This window comes from Sminthopsis crassicaudata, chromosome 2 (assembly GCF_048593235.1).
Source record: "Sminthopsis crassicaudata isolate SCR6 chromosome 2, ASM4859323v1, whole genome shotgun sequence".
NCBI lineage: Eukaryota > Metazoa > Chordata > Mammalia > Dasyuromorphia > Dasyuridae > Sminthopsis > Sminthopsis crassicaudata.
Genome location: NC_133618.1, coordinates 119173610 through 119179875, shown reverse-complemented (window position 1 = coordinate 119179875; position 6266 = coordinate 119173610). Strand labels below are relative to the sequence as shown.

The 6266-nt window shown below is 37.2% G+C and overlaps 1 long non-coding RNA gene across 1 annotated transcript in view; it reads left to right on the top strand.

The window, feature by feature from the left end:
• The first annotated feature begins 1181 nt into the window (after nt 1–1181).
• The window catches only part of LOC141553256 (uncharacterized), a 108184-nt gene continuing 103099 nt past the window's right edge, over nt 1182–6266 (top strand). Inside the window, exon 1 of the long non-coding RNA XR_012485353.1 lies at nt 1182–1299. This is a non-coding gene — a long non-coding RNA (uncharacterized LOC141553256). The remainder of the gene's footprint in view (nt 1300–6266) is intronic.

Genomic DNA, 6266 nt, shown 5'->3' with positions numbered 1-6266 from the left:
TGTTTAAATCCCATCTCCTTTGTGGAACCATCTCTGATGACTCCAGTCAAAATGGATCTCTTCCTCTTCTAAACTGGATTAGCCCCAATTTTCTGTACCACTCATCTGTCACCTTTCATTTCCAGCCTGGAATTCTAATCGGCTTTTCCTGTGGGTATGGCTTATTTCCCCAAGGACATTATTAGAAGAATAGAATTTTAGAGTTCAGAACTCTCCTTTTGCAAATGAAAGATTTGAGGCTGAGAAAAGGTAAATGACATGCCCAAGATCATGTAACCCATTTGTCACAGAGCCAAGATTAAAACCTGATGCTCGTAGATCATAAGATTTGGAGCTGGAAGAGACATTACAGGTGATCTAATGCTCTCATTTTATACAAGAGAAAACAGATTCACAGACATGGATTCTAAGGCCTCTTAGGAAATAGGTTCAGGGTTACTGCTTTAATTGTACCATGCCATCTCCAATAGACTTCCTCATTTTCCTAAGAATTGCTACATTGTGTCTTAATGAAATAGACTTGAGGATCAGAATCCTTTCTCCCCTCCGTCATGTCTGCAGCATAATATGGTAGATATTTCTTAGATTTTAGGATTCTAAGATCTGGATTTCCTATTCTACATTTAACAAGTCTTTTCACTTTCAATATTCCAAAGAGCAGCGTAGCCTTCCCCCTTCCAACACTCCCTGCAACTCCCTATGCTGATATGACATCATCAGTTCCTTGGCTTTCAGAAATTTGATATTTCAGCTTTTATAGGGTGACCCTATCCCAGAGAAGAAAACAGAAAACAGGGCTTAGAACTTGAAAGGGAAAATTTGGGTCAGGCTTGGACTTAATGCAGTTTCCATTCTTTGAGCCAAAAGGCAGTCTAGTCAACGCACAAAGGGAGTAATTGGGGGAGTAGGGACTCTTTGTTTTCCTACATGCTCATTACACCCCTGCATTGGGGTATCTCAGATTTTACCCTAATGATAAAAACAAGCATGTTATGCTTCATTTCCTGTTTCAGAAAATAGGGCCTTGAACTTAAAAAGGCTAATTGCATATTGTTTTTTAAAATTAGGTTGATAATTCATCATATCATAATTAAACTAATTAGAACACTATTCTTTTCCAACTGCTTTAATGAGGCCTTCAACTTGGCAGGGAACCTGTGAGACCAAAAAACATAGCCATTTGTTCAAAGATGGAGACTCTCTGATAACAAACGAAGATATTCAGCTGGATTTGAGTTAATAAGATTTATGTATTAATCTAGTTATACTTCGTTTCCCTCCAGAATTTGGCAAAACCTGGTAAGCCTGCTGGTTCTCTCTAGTTTCCTCTTCAGGCCCCTGTAGCCCCTTCCTAGAATTTCTGAAGTTTGAGTTAAAATAACTGGAACAATTCTCTGCTCAGAGTGAAGGTTCCCTTCCCTTGGTCTGAGTTTTCAGTAGGTTGTAGGGCAGCCGAGAGGCTGGCCAGCAGCTCTTAAAATAGCTCTTCTGGCCTGGGAGGCAGAAAACAGAAGTTGGTGGAGTTAGGTGTCCTCTTTCAGAGTATTTCTGGCTGCTTGCTTTTGGGGGCACTGTTGCTCTAGCTTAGGGCCTCCAAGGGGGACTAATGAGTGATAGCTCTCGGTTGCGTAATTTTGTATCTGCACTTCTTGTCAAGTAATCATTACAAATGTTTCAGGGAGAAATGAGCTGGCACAGAGAACAGGGCTATCTCTCCTAAGAAGTGCGAGACTTTTGGGGTCGTGTTTGGTCTGCCTGTGGTGAATTTTTTTTCCCTTTGACAGTGTAATTAAGTGCTAATTAACTAAATGAGTAAATGTTGAAGGCTGAGATAAATATCTGTGTTTCCTTAATCTATTTTCCCCTCTAAAATTTGATAAAGGAAATTTGGATTTAATGGAGGGTATATGTCAATTAAAAAAAAAAAAAAAAAAAAGATCGCAAATCTGTTTAGAAAGACCTTAGATCCATCAGTTTGTATTTCAGCAGGAAAAGTTAACAGCATATAAATATAGAGGAGGCACAATAAAACTAGGATGAGCTATTGCAATAATTATGGTTAAGAAGGCTTAGTGGAGCTACCTTTTGTAACATCTGGTTTGTTTCTGTGCTTTCCACATCCTGCAGATGTTGCTGAACTCATGAAAAATACTGACAGGAGAATACATTAGCCAAACAGCCGTTGGACTGAATAAAATAAGGAGTAGCCTCCTTACTTTTCAAAAATCTGGTTAGGAAAGAATTCCACTTTCATAGCAAGCAGAGATTAGACCAGGACCCTGTGAATGTGTCTAGAGCAAAGTGAAAAAAAGAAAAAAAAAAGTTTCTTGGATGAAAGATAGGAAAATGAATCTACATTATGTGTGATTGTGTGTGTGTGTGTGTGTGTGTGTGTGTGTGTGTGTGTGCATTGTGAAGTATAAACCTCCAGGTCTCTGGAATGATGGTTCTCACTGCCACAGGACTAATTGGATTCAAACATCTGTCCCCTTGTTAGGATCCTTGGTTCTAGGTCAAATGAGAGAAATGTCCTTCATTTCATTCCTCCTGCTTTGTCAAGATCCCCAAAGCCCCCTTTTCCCTGAGAGTCTGATACTGGAATAGAATTTCAGAGGCAGATGGACAGCTTGTGAATCGGAGACAAGAAGCTCCAGGTGGGAATGTGGACTCGAGGTGACATTTGTGGCATTGGGGTGATGACAGCTGCACACTGTTCAGACCCTCCTGCCAACCAGCAAAAGTGGCATTGTGTAGATCTGTGTCAACCAACACCTGGTCAGGGAAAGAGGGAAGCAAGCACATTTGTTTAGACTCATTTGGAGCACAGAATGACACCCCTGAAGGATGCTGGTTGGGGAATTTGATTTTATTAACTGGAAGTATGCTGCCTGTGAGATTAACAACTAAAAATAAATAAAAGTTACAGTGTCTTGGCCTTGTTGCAAGAGAAATAGATACTTGGAATGACCAAGAGAGGAAAAAAGTCAGAATTTCTTTAAAAAGGAAAAGGGACACTGGGTACATGGACTGCAATGTTATGTGCTATTTCCACCTTTCATTCTTTGGCTTAAGGCATTATAACTTCCTGAAGGCCCCTGTTAAAATGAAAGGGTAGTAACTTCTATAAACATTTATTAATACTTTAGCATGGATTAGTTGAGAAAGTCACTATAATTGTAAGTCGTTGTTATTGTTTCTGAGTGCTATGCAGGGTCAGAAAAAATGGAATGTTATTTTTACAGCAAAAATTTATTTAATATATCAGCATTTATTAAATGACAAACACTGTACTAATTGCCAAGGAAACAAAAATGAAACATTCTTTGCCCTCAAAGAACTTGTATTCCACTGGAGGAGACACATATATGTGTATTTTATACATATACACACACATATGTAGTTTTAATACAGTTATTTGAAAATGAAGGCACTGGTAGCTGAGAGGAATCAGAAAAGCTGTCATATAACAAATACAGCCCAGGTTGAGATTTGAAGGGAAAGAGAACATTTTAGGGGCAGCAATGAGGAAGGAGTGCAATGTAGGCATGGGGAAGAGCTGGTACAAAGTTGTGGAGGTGGGAGATAAAAGTATAGCTCTTGGTTGCATAATTTTGTGTCTACATTTTTTGTCAAGTAATCATTACAAATATTTCCAAGAGAAATGAGCTGGCACAGAGAACAGGGATATCTCTCCTAAAAAGTGTAAGACTTTTGCAAAGAACTATAAGAAAGCTAGTTAGTGTGAAAGGAATAATATATAACAAGGGTACAAAGGAAAGCAATGAGAGCTGCAGTAGGAAATTATATCAGATTTCTTATCCTTATTCAGAGCCTTCATATAGAGGAGAATGACCACAATGAGGATAAAATACTATAAAATTGAGACTTTAGCCATGTAAATAAGTAAAGAATTGCAGGCTTATTGCCAGAGAGGGATTGAAATGAGCTTAAAATTCCCTCAAACTTGATGTTTATAAATAAGAAGGTACATTTTATAACTGACCCACTTCCCTAGATTTGAGAACATTCCCCAGTTTCAAATGGATCAGTCTGTTAGGAATTTAGGGTATTACAGAGATGGGATGTGTAATATTACAGACATATTCCCATGAATAGGAGAAGGGGAGTTCCTTTCTATTATTCTCCCTTTTATGAGTTCTGCTGAAACAGAGTAGCTACTTGGACTGACATTTCCACCATGATATTTTAAGGATTTCTGTTAGTAAGAAGAATACTGGTTGACAAATGGTAAATATTCGGTTTGGGGTGAATCTCTTATTTGGTTCTTGTAGTTACAGAAGTGAATTTGGGTGTTTGTGTTGGTCCAAATTCATGACTTGTGGTTCTTCTATATCCATACATCACATGTATCAAATTTGGGGAGAAAAAGTGGTAGGATAACAACAATCATATGTAGTTTTTCATTGCTGTTTGAATTGAGTCTGCCTTGGGTTTCCTGTCCATAAAGAAAGATACTCAGAACACCAGGCAAATAAAACAATGTCATGACATTAGAGACCCCTGGAAAAACTGGAGATAGTTTTGTAGCCTGGGTATTTCTTAGATTGAGTTTAAACATTTGTTCTAGTCCTACAGCTAAGAGTAAAAACAACAAAAATGATAACAATGGCTAGAATTTACATAGCTCTTTAAGATTTGCAACGTGCTTTACATATGGTGTCTCATTTGATTCACCCAACAATATTGTGAAGTAGATGCAATATCCCATTCATGGTAATATGTTGGCTATACTCCACATCCCATTTCTATAATACCCCAACTTTGTGACAGACTGGTCCATTTGAAATTGGGGAATGTCCTCAAATCTAGGGAAGTGAGTCAGTATAAAATGTAACTTCTTATTTATAAACATCCAGTTTGAGGAATTTTAATCCCATTCCAATCCTTCTCAAGCAGTAGGCCTGCTCTTTACTTATTTATCTGGCTAAAGTTTCAATTTTAGTGTACTCTCCTTTATATAACCATTCTGAATAATAATAAGAAATCAGATATAATTTCCCACTGCAGTAATACTGTGAAATAGGTACAGATATTTTGTAGATGAGGAATGAGGAATGAGATGAAACTCAAAGAGTTAAATAATTTGCCCAACTAGTAAATATCTGAAGTCGTGTATGGGAATGCATATATGTATATATGTACATATATATATATGTATCTGTCTATCTATACATACATATATGCATGTGTAAGTATATTTATGTGTGTGTATATATGTCACCAACTGCTTTTTATGCATCTCAAACTGAATATATTATAAGCACCTCAACCTATCTAAAAGAGAACTTAATATCTTTCTGACTTCCAAAATACCTCATTTCAATTTTCACCAATATTCTCCTAATCACCTAGACTTACTTCATCATTGCCAAACTAGTCTCCTTGTTCATGGTCACCATATTGCCAGCTTATTGCCAGATCTTATCCTTTATCCTTTCACAACATCTCTTATATGCATCTACTTGTGTAACCATCAACCTGATACAGACCCTCATAATATCATGACATCAACATTCCAAATATCCTGCTAGATGGTTTCCCTGACTCAAGTTTCTCTCCATCATTTTAATCTATTCTATACTCAGCTGCCAAAGTGATTTTCCTAAAGCACAGCTCTGACCATGATACCCCCTATTCAATAAACTTCAGTGGCTCCCTTTTCACACAAGGATAAAATATAAAATCCTTAGTTTTGTATTTAAAGTCCTTCACAACCTATTTCCTTCCTACTTTTTCAGTCTTCTTACACTTTATTCTTCTCTGTGTACTCCACATTTTTTGATGTTGGGCTATTTTTCCATTGGTTTAGTCTGTATCCACGGTATTCTATCTCCAAACTCTTTGTTGTAGCACTACCTGTCTTCCATACCTGTACTAATCTCCGTCCTAATCTCTTTCTGGCTTCCTTTATGAAATTTCCAACCCCACCTTTGGGAGGATACTTTGGTTGATCTTCTACAACTCTTGTCTCCCTCCTTTTCTTCCCCAGTGCTACTCCCAGTACTCTGAAATGACTTTACATGTGTACTGGATATATTTTCTTTGTGTATGTGTGTGTATACACATACACACATACAAATATAATATTTATAAATTGCCTCTCTCATTAGAATGTGGACTTTTTTGCATCTATATTTTTGCTTTTCTTTGAATCCTTATCATTTAGTAAAGTGCCTGACATATAATAGAAAGTCCTTAATAAATATTTATTGTATGATTGACTCCCTAGTTATATGACCTAGTTT